The sequence below is a fragment of the Triturus cristatus genome, chromosome 1_1, assembly GCF_964204655.1.
Source record: "Triturus cristatus chromosome 1_1, aTriCri1.1, whole genome shotgun sequence".
Classification (NCBI taxonomy): Eukaryota; Metazoa; Chordata; class Amphibia; order Caudata; family Salamandridae; genus Triturus; species Triturus cristatus.
In genome coordinates, this window is record NC_140579.1 from 989190492 (window position 1) to 989206616 (window position 16125).

Here is a 16125-nt window from a genome sequence, read left to right on the forward strand (position 1 = left end):
ATGCTGCCTCTGTTAGGGATGACAAACAAGTTACTCACCTTCGGTAAAGCTCTTTCTGGTGAATACTCTATCAAACTGCAGATTCTTCACCTTGAGACTATCCTTAGGCGCAGGCAGGAACTGGAAACTCACAAAGTAGTGATCCTGCACCCCAGAAGTGACGAGCACCAACAATATGGAAGTGTGCCCATGCCCTCAGATGTGGAGTCCAACAGCACATTGGAAGGACCAATTTCAATGAAAAAGGAGACCATTCCACAGAACAGGGAGGTATGGGTACAGTGACACAGAAAAGGGAGGTATGAGGAGAGTGAAGAATATGCAGTTAAAAAGAGTATCCTGGAATATAGCTGGCCTAAGTACAAAGTTAAACACCCCTTTTTGGAACGATTTCATTGCACAAGGGTTTGACATTATATGTCTTCAAGAGACCTGGTATAAAGAAGCTATTTATGTGGAAGGCTATACATCACACTGGGTATTGGCTGTGAATTCAGCAGCAGGAAGGGCAAAAGCTGGCCTTTTCATTTTAGTATCAACTAAATTAATTCAGTTCAAGCCTAATACCTATTATGAGGTGGCCCCTTACGCCCAGTTATTATGTTTGGAGCATGCCGCAGGCAAGGACTTAATTATTATTAATTATTATAACAATACCTTTGATGCACGCAGGGGTCCCATTGTGCACGTAATAGGTAGAGAAATAGATACGTTGCTGGCTGGTTCTAGGAACCAACCGATTTTATTTTGGGCAGGAGATTTCAATATACAGGCGTGTCCATATGCAAACCAAAGGATATGTGGTTTCTTGGGGGAAATAGATGATAATGTTAATCTTCCACATACCCATTTCCCTCATGACGATTACGGAACCTCTCTTAATAATTTGATAGCTAAATTGGATTTAGAGTTACTCGACTGTTTCCCTGAAAAAGGGTAATATTATATGCCCAACCTTCACAGGTAGGGGTGCCCACTCCAACATTGACCACATACTTGTCTCCTGCAACACTGCTTATACTGATCTATGGATAACAGAGCAAGCAGTAAGCGACCATAATAGTATCTCTGTAACTTTACTGACGTGGGGAAATGTACACCAGACCCCACCAGTTCTGTTAGCGATATTGTTGCAGAGAGACCAAATGGGGTAAGAATTAAGTGGGCCAATGTCAATTCTGTTAAACTTCTGGGAGAAGTTATTACTAAATGTATAACAGAAATTGACTACTGCCTAAGTAATGAGATAGTACCTGCCATACTGCTTTCTAAATTTTATCAAATTAATACTGTTATTGAAGGCTTATTGACAGGTAGGAGTAGGCCATCAAAAAGCAGGTCAGTTGGCTGGTTTGACAAAAATTGTATACAGGCTTTGTCGAGATTAAAAACTGCCCTGGCTATTAAACCTAGGGATAATACTCTTATTAAAGTTGAACGTCATAACTATAAGACTTCCTTGGAAATCCGGAAAAAAGAAATACAGGAGGAGCTATGGCATAAACTCAATTTAGCTGCTAACACAAATAATAATGGCTTATTCTGGGAGATAATCAACTGCCCTTTCCTTAAGAATGATACCACCCCCGAATTAACGTCTCATGTAAACTGCAATGATTGGATTGATCATTTTACTAATATTTTTAATCCTGATAGGCTGGTTTTAGATCTTTTAGCAAATCACAACTCTGTATGGCTATCGTCACCTTTATCCATTAGCCTGGATGAGGTTTATTTGGGGCTGACAAAAAGTAGAGGGGGTAAAGCCCCGGGCCCGGATGGTGTCCCCGTGGATCTGTACAAACAGGAGATGGATCTTTGGGCACCTATTTTAACCCGTATTTTTAATGCCGCTATAGAAGGTAACCTTCCTCTGACCTGGGGACAATCTATCATTGTCCCCCTATTTAAGAAGGGGTCCAGGTCCGAGGCACGGAACTATCGCCCTATCTCCCTCCTGGACTCATCAATTAAAATTTTAAGTAGAATACTCCTTAATAGACTGGAGATATGGCAGAAGAAAATACTATTTTATCACCAGTTCAATATGGGTTCAGGAGGGGAATGGGCACGATGGAGCAGTGCCTGAACCTCAACCTCATCATAAATAAATATGTTACGGTCAAAAAAGGGAATCTGTTTTTATGTTTTGCCGACCTCAGCAGTGCCTTCGATCTGGTCGAACATTCTATTTTATGGCCAATACTTCTGGAAATGGGCGCACCAATAGATATCGTACATTTCTTGGCCAGACTATACGAAAGGCTCTCCTGTAAAGTGCGTTTTGGGCCCGATGGGGAATCTACCCCCTTTTTTAGAGTTACTCGAGGCATTAGGCAGGGTTGTGTTTTAGCCCCTTTGCTTTTTTCTTTGTTTGTCAATCAAATTGATTTAATTCTTAGGCAAGTTCCTGCCGACGCCCCCCGAGTAGATGGCGATCCCATTCCAATACTGCTATATGCGGACGACGCCGTCCTCCTGTCACGTACTCAAATTGGCCTACAACGCTTAATTAGCTGTTTCTGTAGGTTTATTGACAATAGGAAACTACTAATTAACAAAGAAAAAACATATGTAATGACCTGCGGGAATAAGAAAGGGGTTAAAAGGACCTTTTTCCTGGATGAGAATAAAATCCAATCCGTGACTAGTTTTTGTTATCTTGGTGTCACATTCTCTGGTGATGGGAGATGGGACAATGAATGCGAAAATGTGCGCCTTAAAATGGTAAAAAATACTAATGGAGTATTTAGATTTGCTTCCAAGCTTGGGAATAGTAGGATTAAGGATATGATTTCGATTTATAAAGCCAGATGTATATCATCAGCCTTATATGGCGCTGGTGTGTGGGGGCACCATACCCTTTGTGGTAACCGCATCCAACTTGACGAAAACTCATTTTTGAGGCGTCTACTGAGTGCCCCTGCATCAGCTTCCACAGAGTTAATTCATAGAGAGGTGGGCTTAGACTACATTGAAGATCTTGCAGTTCTTCGCCCTCTGGCTTTATGGCGTTCCATCTGGTCCAAAACCGAAACGATATTTACTCAAAAAGTAATTAGAGACTGTCTAAGGCTGGACCACTGTTTGCATATTCCCTGGCTCAGACATATTTATTACTGGTATAAGCTCCTTTTTAATTTGGATCCTTTTTTAATACCCGAGGAAGCTGCCAGTATATCTAAATTAGATCTCAAGGTGTCTCTCTTACATCATTCAAGACAATCTAGAGATCTTGTCTGTGTCAAACAATGCACCTATGTTTTTTACCGCGAAAATAACCTAAGTGAAGGTTTCCAGCCATACTTGACAGAAGTTACAAGAAGATCTCACCGTTTTGTTCTTACTCGCCTAAGGCTTGGTATAGTACACCACCTTGTGTCTTTCCCTATCACTAGGCAGCACAGTAATACTTTATGCCCCTGTGATGATTTATCCAAACAGAGTTGTTGTCATTTCATGCTGTTTTGTAAATTTTATGTGTTTTTAAGACAACATTTTTTAAAACCCATCTTTTTAAGATATAATGTACGGTCTACTAGGAGTGCAATGCAGCTAATGTTTAATCTGGAAAGTGCAGATATATGTTTTTATATAGCTACCTATATTTTGAAATGTATGAGTGCCAGGAAATCCATTGTTACGTAATTCATTAGATCTCCAGTAAGTTGCACCGTCACTTTATCAAGTATCGCAAGCGCTTTCTTTGCACATGTCCAGAATTGCGGATTGCACTTTATTCTGTATATTTTGCACATTTACCGGCACGTTAGTTTTTAGGATATATAAATTATAAAGCTTATCAGAACTATCTTATCTGTTTTATATTGTTCATCCCATCATGCATTGGCTCTTTTATGGGGATGGTATCATAATTAATTTGTGGGGATAGTATCACAATTAATTTGTTTTGTATATACTCATGCAATTGGTCTATACTCTGCCTTTTTATAGTTTTACTGTATGATTGTTGTATGTTTTTATTTCATGTTTGCTATGTGGCTGTATATACATGCCGAATAAAGCATTTTTGAACTGAACTGAACTGAGTATCCACAAGAAAGTGTGTTACCATAGCTAAGCAACTTGTTGTTCTGATGAATACTTCTAAGCACAGATTCCTGACCTGTGAATAGATACCAAAGCAGTACTTCCCACTGTAGTGTGTCCGTGAAATTTAGAAGATCAGAAAATCGGTCAGGACTGAACAAGCAAAGTGCCCATCCAGATGGACTTGATTATCAAGGCAATAGTGCTTTGTGGACATGTGCACTGATGCCCATGACCTAGCAGACTGACAGAAATACAGAAAAGACACCCCATGTGACAGTGCAGTGGTAGCAGCCTTAGTTCTAAAGGAATGAGTCCTTAAATTTTCTGGGGGCTACTTCTTAGCCGGTGCATAGCAGATCTTTATACAGAAGACTGTCCATTGTAAGATGTTCTGCTTCTACACTCCTTTGTCCTTCCCTTGACCCAGAGAACCCCACATAGAGCTGATCATACACCTGATGTTCCATGATACAATCGATGTAAAAGCTTAGCGCTTCTTTGGCGTCCAAACGATAGAGTCTCTCGTCCTCATTTGAGGGATGAGGTGGACCAAACAATTTTGGAAGAGTGATGAATTGTCTGACATGAAAATGTATCACTGCCTACAGCAGGAACACAGCTGTTTGCCAGAAAAAAAGGCAGTTGGCTGGACTGTGAGGGCATGAAGCTCACTCACAAGACAAGCTGATATTACTGCAACCAGAAAGACTGTTTTTAAGACAAGAGAGAGTACTGTATAACTGTGCACTAGCTCGAAAAGGGTACACATTAGAAAAGTGAGCAACTAACATAAGTCCCGACTGTGGCATCACAGAGGTCTTTGGCAGAAACATATGTTGCAAACCTTTGAGAAAACACATCACAATAGCAGACTTGAACAAGGATGGTTGGGCCCGCAAAAGCAAAAAGCCAAGATGGACGATGAGTAAGCTTTAACATTGACCCCTGCAAGTCCCTGCTAGGATAAGGACAAAACTAATAAAAAACTATTTGGTTTGCAATGGTTTTGACTAGTGGGCACTGTACCAAGTCATAAACTTTTCATTAACGCCAAGCACACAGTGATTTTGGCAAAGGCTGTTTGGCTGCCAAGATTACATCAATGACTTTGGAAGGATGATCAACTGCCACCGCTTAATCTCCACACATAGAGGTGCATGTTGCGCAGTCCTGGGTGCAAGACATTGCCATCCTGCTGCAGCAGAAGATCCTTCAGAGGAGGCAGCACAATTGGAGAACACATGATCAGGCGCAGAAGTTAAGGTTAACCCACTATTTTGGCCCAATCCAGAGCCACTACGATGCTTCACTCCAGGTAGAATGTGTCTCCAAGGGAGTCTTCTTTGCAACTCCATCGTATCAAAGTGTTGACACTGCACATTCTCTGCAGTGGGGATGAGATCGTACCTGGGTTCTCCACATTGCTGGACGATACCATACTCCACCTCCGAAAATCGTCGCCATTAGATTCGCTAAGCGTTGCCAGCCAAGTTCATCAGCCGTGGAGTATAAAGATCCCACCAAGTGGTTCTCTATCAGGAAATGCCCTGACAACTCACCCTGATCCAGAGGTGCGGAGTCTCCTGGCACAGGAGACAAGACCCCCCCTCCCCACTTGTTACAGTATCAAAAAGCAGTGGTGTTGTCCATGGCAACTTACACAAGCCTCCATTTCATAGCTGGCAGGAAAGACTTCAATGCCAAGGGAATTACCTGCAACTCCAGAAAACTGATTTGGCGGCTAGTCTCAGCCGGAGACCAGAGTTCTCTGACCTCCACCTCTATCAGATGGCCTCCCTAACTCAGTAGTGACAAGTCCATCACCACTGCCAACTCTCACTAGGTTACCAAATGAGGGTTTGCTACTGGTCCAATTGTGGTTGAGCACCCACCACTACAAAACCTGGAAAGAATCTGACAGTTTTCCCTGGTGCTGGGCCCACTCAGACTTCAGACCCTACTGCAAAGCTTGCATGTGCCATTAGGCATGGTTGGCGAGCAGGATGGAGGAGGCCAGCAGACCAAGAAGCCTCAGAGCCATTCTCACCGAGACCCAGTACTGAGGCGGAATCATTAGAATCACATACAGAATATTCTGGACTCACTAATTTGGAGGGAAGGCCCGAAAGTGCACTATATCTGGGATGATGCAATTGAAAGGGAGACTCTGTGAAGGAGGCAGGTGTGACTTCGGCAAATAGATTGAGAACTCCAATGATGTGAGATGGGTCACTGTTACACCTGGCATCCCTGGTGTGGTTTTCCCCTGTCTTTGTGCCTCTGCCGCCTGTATTTTTGCTGTGTGCTGGATTTTGGTTTTACTGGTCTAGATGCTTTGGGCACTTTGCCACTGCTGGTCAGTGCCAAAGTGCAAGTGCTCCCTCTGTAAATTGTGAATATGGATTGATGTTTCCATTATTGGCTGGTTTGACCTACTAATAAGTCCCTAGTACAGGGCACTGTGTGTGCCCAGGGCCTTCAAGTCAACTGTGTGGGTGGCAGTGATTGTGCCACCCACAAAAGCAGCCCTTAAAAAGGGTCTTCCTGCCACTGCAGTGTCTGCGTGTAGTTTCTACTGCCATGTCGACCTGGCAAGTAAACCCACATACCAAGCCCTGACCTTACCTTTTCTTACATGTGAGTCACCCCTAAGGTATGCCCCGGTACGCCTGTGGGCAGGGTGCAGTGTATGTGAAAGGTAGGACATGTACTGATGTGTGTGACGTGACATGTCCTGATAGTGAAATACACTGTCTTTTGTTTTTCACTACTGAAAGGCTATTTGTCCCATAGGATGGAATGGGAGTTTATAACATCTTATAGGTATAATTTCCCATTGGGACAAGATAGAAGATGTAGTATGCCTGAACTCAGAATATAAAAAATGCATCTTTTTTTTTTTTTTTGTCCTCGTCTCACCTATAAACTGCTTGCAGGACATAGCCGGTCAGTTTAATAATGGGGCGCCCTCCGACCGCCTGCACTTGTTTAGGTTATCCAACCAATCCCCTTATATCGTCCGGGATTTAGGTGTTAATCATAGGACCGTGATATTTATCGACCCTTAACATCTGCAGAATGGAATCAACAGAGTCTCAATTCCTGACCCAAACATATAAAGGGTGCCCAGAATGTAGGAAGGCTAGGGCTGGTGCTCAAGATTTCTAGCCGGGCCATAGCAAGTGCGGATTTTAACCAGTCCTCGATTTTCGGGGGGAGGGGGTCTTTCCATCTAAAACAGATCTCCCTTCGGGCCAACAAAATCAGACATAGTAACAGCCCTCTATAAGGTTGAGCCATACAGGCAGTAGACACCTGATCATTAGCAAAAAAAAAATCAGAGAGCCGTTCAACACAATATCAATTCCAAAGGACATACGTAAATATCTGCACACCCCTTCCCAATATGTTCCTAGTTTGGGACATTCAAAAAAGATATGTATGTCATTGGCTTTAGGGAGCGAGCACCTGGGACAACTCGGTTCGGGGTTAGGGGCGAATTTCGAGATCTTCTCCGGAGTGTAGTAGATTCGATTGGTGACAAAAAAATGGTTTTTCTTCAGACTGGCAGATTTGGTGTATTTATAAAGCAGGATCATGGAGGGTTCCAAGAGATTCCCGATATCCGCTTCAAAGGGAGAATCTTTCCAGGCTGACACCTGATGGGGGATACCAACATCATCTGCGTTAATCAGGAGCCTATACCAGATGGAGATTTCCTTCTTCAGATGTTGAATGATTTTAAGAGTGGCTTCCACCTCTCCATTACCCCATAAATTCTCCTTTTCTGTTTCAAACCAGGATTTTAATTGGATAAACTTGAATCTCGAGAACCCCGGGCCAATTCTTGCTTTCAATACCTCCCAAGGATGTATGCCATTTTCGTCCCCCAACTCAGACCAAGTCACGACCCCAGCTCTTTTAATTGGAAGTGCCATGCTGTCCTGGAGGCAGGGGTGGGTCCCCGGGGAGTCCCAGATCGGTGCCTGATCGGAGTAGTAGCCTATCCCACATCTGGAGCGGATGAAATACCAGACCTCCAAAGCATTTTTTATCACCTTCAACCTTACTCGTTTGAAGAATTTTGGTGAGCCAAACTTGTAGAGAAACCCTGCTTTATTCCCCCGGCCTTCAGAATTGACCAACTCCCCCAACAGCTTACCCCAGGAACATGCAGTTGGTTCCCCTAAAAGCATCCTAATAGCCTTAAATTGAAAGGCGACCAGATAGCACCGAATATCTGGGAGGACCAGTCCCCCTTTAGCTAGGCGGCGCCTCAGTTTTTTCCAAGAAAGCCTAACACCCTTCTCACCCCAAATGAAGCTCCCGATTTTACTTTGCGCCTTTGAGATAGAGTGTTTAGGAGAACCTAGAGGAACCACGTTAAACAGGTAAGTTAATTTCGGGAGGATGGTCATTTTAACTAAATTCACCCTCCCGAAGATGGTCAGAGGGAGATTCCTCCACCTTGCGAACAGCTGATCAATTTCATTTATTATTTTTCCTACATTGATAGATGGAATTTTTTCAAGCTCTTTCACAATGACAATACCAAGATATTTAAATTTATTGCTGGTGGCCCCACTCCACTGATCTATGTTCCAGCACATAACCTCCATCTTTGTGGAGTTAGCCAAATATCCGGAGATTGCCCCAAAATCTTCCAACAGAGCCCCGACCTTTGGCAGTGTTATCTCGGGGTTGTCTGTGTAGATAATTATATCGTCCGCATATAGTGCAATTTTAGAACGATATTGCTGAGTCTTGAACGGGGGTATGGACTCATCTAGCCTTATAGCCTGAGCGAGAGGCTTAATGTAGAGATCGAACAGTAAAGGGGAGATGGGACAACCTTGCCTGGTCCCTCTTTGGATATTAAAACTGGGAGTAAGTACACCATTAATGAGGATTTTAGCTGAAGCATCCTGATAGCACCCTTTCAAAGTGTGAATAAAAATTGGACCAAATCCCATCTCCTCCAGCACCTCCCAAAGATAGACCCAATACACCCTGTCAAAAGCCTTGGCGGCATCTAGCGCGACCACTGCCAGGGGTTCGAGTCTAGAAATCGCCAGATCGATGTTACCGATAAGTAGCTGGGTTTGTTCCTGAATGTGTCTCCCAGTAATGAACCCTTTCTGGTCTGTATTAACCAATCCAGGGGCTAATTTGCCCAATCTCCCTGCCAAGATACCCATAAAGATCTTATAATCTGTGTTTAGCAGGGAGATTGGGCGATAAGAATCCGCTTTAGCTGGGTCCTTCCCTGGCTTAAGGATCAGGACAATGATAGCCTCCCTCCATGAGTTAGGAACAAGGCCTGTTGGGCTGTAGATTGAATGAAACAGGGATCCCAAGACAGGAATGACTTCCTTGGAGAGGGATTTATACACTTCGTTTGGGAGGGCGTCAATACCGGAGGCTTTACCGTTTTTGGAGATCTTTATTTGGGTTCTTATTTCCTGCAACGTAATTGGGGAATCGAGGAGATCTTTGTTGGCCTGTGTTAACGTGGAGAGGGATTTTGAGCTGAACCACCCGCGGATTTGTTGTTTAGAGGGGAATAAATTCTCCCTATAAAGATCCGCAAATAAGGTAAGTATAATATTTTGGATGTCACCTGTATCTGTGGATCTATCCCCTTGGTTATTTATCACCAGCTCGACTATGTCATTCTTCGAGCGATCAGATCTCGCTTTCCACGCCAAGAGAGCCCCAGCCCTCTCCCCATACTCATTATTCTCCATCTTACTCCTTTCCCATTGCTTCTTACACTTCTCTTCTAAAATACCTCTATAGCTTTGTCTTGCTTGTTCAAGTTCAAGTTCTACCTGCGACATCCCTTGTCCGTCTGGGAATTTTAATAGCCTCAAATGCTCGGCTTCTAGCAATCTGATCTTCTCTTCGCCCAATTTTAAAGCATACCCTTCGGAACGATTTTTTAAACATATGAGACTGTGGAATCGGCCTCTCAGGGAAGCCTTAAAGGCGTCCCACACTACGTCAATGGCAGTTGGTGTCAAAAAACTCCAAAGACGATGTTTTAACTGCCTGAATTAGATCTGAATCGTCTAACCTTCCCCTGCTGAGTGTCCATCTCGATTGAGATTTTATTAATCATTTTTTGATGGAACAGAAAACAGGGGAATAGTCCGAGAGATGACTGGGGAGAATAGATATATCAGAGTCCTTTCCAAGTAGAGGCTTACTGGCTAGTAGGTAGTCGATCCTGGAGGAGTGATGGAATCTCTTGCTGTAGAAGGTATATCCAGCCCTGTCACCTTTCGTGAACCTCCACACATCGACCAAGCCGAGATCGTGAATCAGATTCTTCATTGCCCGGCTGACAAGGGGAGTCGAAATGGAACGCACCTGATTCGACCTATCCAAAATAGGATCTAATAAGGCATTGAAATCTCCTCCAACAATTATTGGGGGAGCCACCAACATAAGCTTGGATTGTAGCTTAACAATATAAGAAGGGTCGTCGATGTTCGGACCATAGAATGAAGCGCACGTTAAGACAGTCCCCCCAAAGTCCAACTGCACTATCACCCATCTCCCTGATTGGTCGGTCTGGATGGATTTAATTGAACAGGTTAGCCCCCGTTTGACTAGGACAGCCACCCCACAGCTATTCATACATTGGTCCGAGACGCCATAAGCTTTTCTCCAGGGTACTCCTGAAAATAGTTTATTCGACTCCCCTGTGGTCAGATGGGTCTCCTGTAGGAGGCAAACCCGAGCTTTTGCGAGTTCCAGGTATTTCATAATCAGCCTTTGCCTCCTAATACATCGTAACCCATTTACGTTCCAGGAGAGAAGGCCCAAACCGGCCTGATCAATAGTTACATTTGCCATCCGTGTACATCACCCTCCCACCTTGGTGTCATTCCGAAAGTTAAATCCCAAAAGTAAGATGAGGTTATTTTAGTTTTATTATTTTTATTTTTATATTTATTCCTTGCCCACCCATGGTGACCCCACCCCCCAAAATCCCCCCCCTCCCACATCCCCGTGCATGCCCCGAATCCCTTGAGGAACCCTCCCTTGAAGATGGGTGAACCCATTAGGTCACGCTCACCTCGGGTTTAAAAAAAGAAAAGTAATATACTAGGGGAGAAGAGTGGAGGCAGGATAGGAAAAAGAAGTGCAACAAAAGATATATTATCCTGTGAAGAGGCCCTCGCTTGTTTACTTGACAAACCTCACTTTACCTGCTCTGCCCTCCTTAATCCAGCCATGAAGAGATCTACTTCTTCAACTGTATGGAATAAGTGCATCTGATTATTATGCATGGCACGCAACTGAGCCGGAAATTTTAGTTGTACCTTAACACCCAGAGACCTCATTTCCTCCATTCTGCTGCCCATTTCCCACTGCCTTGTAGCCGTTATGTGGGAAATGTCCGACCTAATTTGAAAGGTAAATGGATCTAAACCATTGGGGGAAAAAGTTAAAGAACCCTCCTTAAGACCGAGTGATAGAACTAGCTTTTTTACTGAATATGAGAGGAAGTTAACCAGAATCTTCCGGGGTTTCTGTTTTATCGGGTTTTTCCTATAGGGATCTCGATGAATTCTTTGAATTTCTGACATCAAATCGATGTCAGACTGATCCTTCAAAACAGACCCCTTTAAAATAGAAATAACAAACCCCTTTAAGTCCGAACCTTCCAAGTTCTCGGGGATATTAAGGAGCCTTAGATTATTCTTCCTTGAATGGTTTTCCAGCCTTTCGATGTCGTCCTTCAGAGCCTTTTGTTGTAAGGTTAACTTCCCTACCTCCCTTGTGGCCTCACTTATGGTTTCTTTAATGCCAGGTATTTCTGCTTCGAGAAGACTCGTCCTTACCGCCACCTCATCGAGCCTCTGGGACAGAACTTCACAGGAAGCCTTGATCGCTGCCTGATTGGCTTCGGAAACAGAGAACCTTCCCGCGAGTTCTGCTTGATTTAGTTCTGAAACCTTAAACCCACTTAACATCTCCTTCTACATGGCGATCAATATATCAGACAGAGATCGCACTTCAGAGCCCTCTGCTGCTTCCAAGCTGCCTGCTACGAGACACCCAGAAGGCGCTCCTGTTGATAAGTCTCCGGGGGGATCTTTAGACGATGCGGTCCTTCCTCGTCCCATGATCCCAAGGCATTAAACCTATTCGAGAGGGTTACACCTTGTTGTGAGGCCTTAGGCACTGGGGAGTCAGTTAGAGACCCAATGGGTCGCTTAGTAAATTGCTTAGCCCCCCCCTTTGTTTGCATTGAGAAAACGGGGTCACTGGGGAGGGGGCACCCCCATCACTTACAGCGGGTTTCTGTTTAGACTTTGATTTTACTTTGGAGAAAAACCCCTCCGGGTCTTCAAGGGTCCCTTCCGTAGTTTTATTGGACTCCACTGTGGCGGCCATGACTCTATAGTAGGTTTTTAATGAGGGGGTGATTTTTTAAATAAGTACTGGTTTCTTTTTTACTCAAATTTTAGTTTTAGAAACCCCTCTGTTTCAATTCCTCCTCCTCTTCTTCGCTCTCCCCAAATCTAGCTCTGGACCTCCTTAACTTTGCTTTAGTTAAGTTAACAATAGATGTCTTCTTTTGGGTCACAGAGACATGGGTGGCCTCTGAATTCTGCAGTGAGTAGGCAGCTCTTGCTTTTAGGGTATAGCGGCCCACTCTAGGAGGAGAGACAATACCTTTTGTATAGCCACCTTCATTCACCTCCATACAGTTACTAAGAGTATCAATGCCGCTTCCCCAAGACGTCGGGACCAAACCAACCAGGCTTGAAAAATTGTCGTTACACCTTACCAGAGATTTGACCCCCTCTGAGGCTTGATTATCACCTCTGTCTTCTCCTGCGGGATGACGTGCGGTTCGTGCTTCTGATATCCCAGCTGCCTGCTCCCGATGCTCTCGATAAGGATCCCACTGCTGCTCTGGTTTCGCTAGCTCAGCTGCAGTCACCGCTGCAAGTGCTGACACTGCCACCGGGACCCGGAACCAAAAACAAGCAGAGACCCGGCGCCTGCGGAGCCTCGCTGCCTCCTCCCACCTCCAGCCGAGAAACTGACCGCTGAAGCCCATCAAGTCCGGGCGATTGAGGCGGAGGAGGGCCCGCCAAAGGCTGCGTGCACTTCACCAGGCAAGAGGCCAAAAGAGACCAACGAACAAAAAGGAAAATCAGCTCAAAGGGCCCCCGTAATGCCTCTCCTACCTCCCTTCATTCCCCCCTCATCCCGCGAAAAGACTCGAGGTGAGTGCGGCCGCGACCGTTATCTGCCGGCCGCCATGTTCCTCCCCAGCCTCCGCTGATTTTTAGATTGTGAGTTTGAAAAGACCACGTTTAGAAAGTGGGTATTTTCTTGATTAGGCATCATGTGTGCCTCTTCTGGTTTGTGGATTGACTGTCTGGCTTTGGAGTGACAGGAGCTGGGGATGTGAATTCACTGTAGACAGCCACTGGAGGATGCGGGGGTTGGGTTCAAGGTGTGTCCTGCCTTTCCTGGATGAGTCAGGGCCGGGGTGAATACACCTGGGCTGCATTTAGAGTAGGGGGAGGAGACTTCCTTTCACCTGGCCTGGTCTGTCTTACACAATTCTGTCTCCACCTCCTGCAAGGAAGCTGGACCAGACAGGACAGAATTGGTTTTGACTGAGCAAAGAGCCTCTCTGCCACAAGCGAGCAAAGAGAAATGAAATATAAATATTGGAGCCCAGAACTTTAGAATACTTCTGGACTCGAGAGGAACCTTTGCCAAGGAGAAGAGCTGGGCAAGCTGAAGGAGAAGTACTGCCTCTTTGCTGTGTGGGGTTACCTCTGCCACGAAGAGGATAAAGACTTTGCTGTGAGCTGTGTATCCTGCTTGAAGAAGATCTCCAAGGGCTTGAAGTAGAGCTTGCTTCCTGTTCTGAAGTCTCTGGGGCACAAAGACTTCATCCCCTCCGTCTTCCTGCATCTGGTACTGCTGTTTAAGCTACCACAGAGGGAAACTGCAATACCGATGCCGGCGACCGACGCCGCAACCTGCAATGAAGCAGTGGGCATTGCTCGTGAAGTGCAGGGCGCACCGTCCAGAATTGCATCGCAGCCCCGACGCCTGCGGACGTAGCAGCGTATGAACCCAGATGCAGTCACGGGGGCCGCTGCCTGCATCGGTGCTGAGGGCACAACCGTGACACTCATGATGCACCGCCCCAACTCCACACCTCCCCTTCATCGTAGTAAGGAGCCGAGGCCTCACCTCCTCCAGGGTCGTATGGAACCGACGACGCCCAGCACCAACGAAGCATCACCTCCCTGACACCGTGCACCGCCTGTGCTTTCATCGTTCGCCAAGGTACTGTTTTTTGGGGGTCTGTGTAACTCTGCACCCAACACCGCGCACCTCACGGTCGGCACCATACTTTGGGATTTTCATCAGTTACAACATCGTAATAGCTTCAGGTGGAGTTTTTTGTTGCTAAAAGCTTTATTTGTGTGAACAACCTATTTTGAAGATATCTTGGTATATGTATTGTGGATTTTTGTTGTTTTGGTCTTGTTTGGTTTATCTAAAGATTACTTATTTATCTAAACTGGTGTGGTGTCCATTTGTAGTGTTTTCACTGTATTACTGTATGTGTGCACAAATGCTGTACACACGGCCTCTGAGATAAGCCTGTCAGCTCATGCCAAGCTACCAAGGGGTTAAGCAGGGGTTGTCTAAGGGCGTGACTTCCTTACCCTGACTAGAAGCAAGAGTCCCCAATTGGACAAAGGTGAAATCCATTGCCAACTAGAGACACCCATTTCTAACAGTCGCCATCGTCTGGATGTGGTGTGAGACAGATTGTGGCGAGCCCGTATTCAACAGGTAGTGCTTGTGGTCTACCTTGAAACACTGGTAGTGCCTGTGGGCTTGCAGGACAGGGATATGAAAACAGGCTTCCTGGTGGCCCAATTCCACTATCCAATCTCCAGTGCAGCTAGAACCAAGTGTAACCATCTTGAATTTGTCCTTTCGCAGGAAGGCGTTGTGAGGGCAAAGATCCAAAATAGGACAAAAGCCTCTATCCTTCTTCTGCACAAGAAAGTTGCAAGAATAACATCCAGTCCCTACTTCCAAGGTTGGTACCCTCTCTAGGGTTACTTGGCCCACGAAAGCCTGCACCTCTTAGTGCAAAACAGACAGATCTTTCGAAAGCTGCTTGGATGTAGATAGCAGGTGCGGTGGGTCAAAAAGGAATGGCAGGGCATAGCCACACTGGACAATCTGAAGGACACACCTACACGATAGGATGCTCTGCCAACCCTAAAGAAAGTGGCTGCCCCTGCCTCAGGATGGCTGTGTGCCACTAAAGAGGTTTTGAAGTTGTTGACAGAGAAGCAGGGGATTGGACTGAACGCTGCCCCTGATGGCCCAGTGGTTATCCGCTGCGTCCATGGCCCTGACATCTAAATATTCCCAAAAAGTGCTTAAATGTTCTGGGGGGGGGGGTGGTATATGGCGGGGGAGAAGGGTTGCCAAACTGGTGCCAAAAAGGGAAAAAAGCATGCCGTGGCTTGGATCCTTTAAAATGCTCCAGGGCAGAGTCTAGTTTTTCATCAAACAAACAGGAACCATCAAAGGGAATGTCCATTAGAGATGCCTGGGCATCCCAGGAGAAGCCTTTGGACCTCATCTTTGGATGGTGCCAAAGCACCATGCTTGTCCCAATTAACATTCTTAGACAATCAGTGTCAAGATCTGAATGGATGATAAACTTAGCTGCATCCCGGTCATCATGAATGGTTTGGACCAAGGATGCCCGTAATTCTTCTGGAACAGTCAGTAAGATCTCACCATCCATGTCCTAAAGTGCATGAGTGAAGCGATCTAAAAGACAGCGGATATTGACAGACTGCAGGGCAGGCTGACCAACAAAAACATCCTTTTACAAAACATCTCTATACACTTGGGCTCTCTGTCCAGAGGAGTAGCGAGAAAAGCATTAGAATTCACTTTGCTGGTGGATGCTTGCATCACCAAGCTCTCTGGGGTTGTATGAAGAGTTTTGGTTCATGGCGATGAGCGATTTGGCGACTGACCGCAGGG

The 16125-nt window shown here is 45.4% G+C and overlaps 1 protein-coding gene across 1 annotated transcript in view; it reads right to left on the reverse strand.

Moving 5' to 3' along the window:
• Positions 1-16125, reverse strand: part of LOC146871418 (RAD52 motif-containing protein 1-like) — a 238713-nt gene that overhangs the window by 199404 nt on the left and 23184 nt on the right. The gene's annotated exons all lie outside the window — the stretch shown is intronic.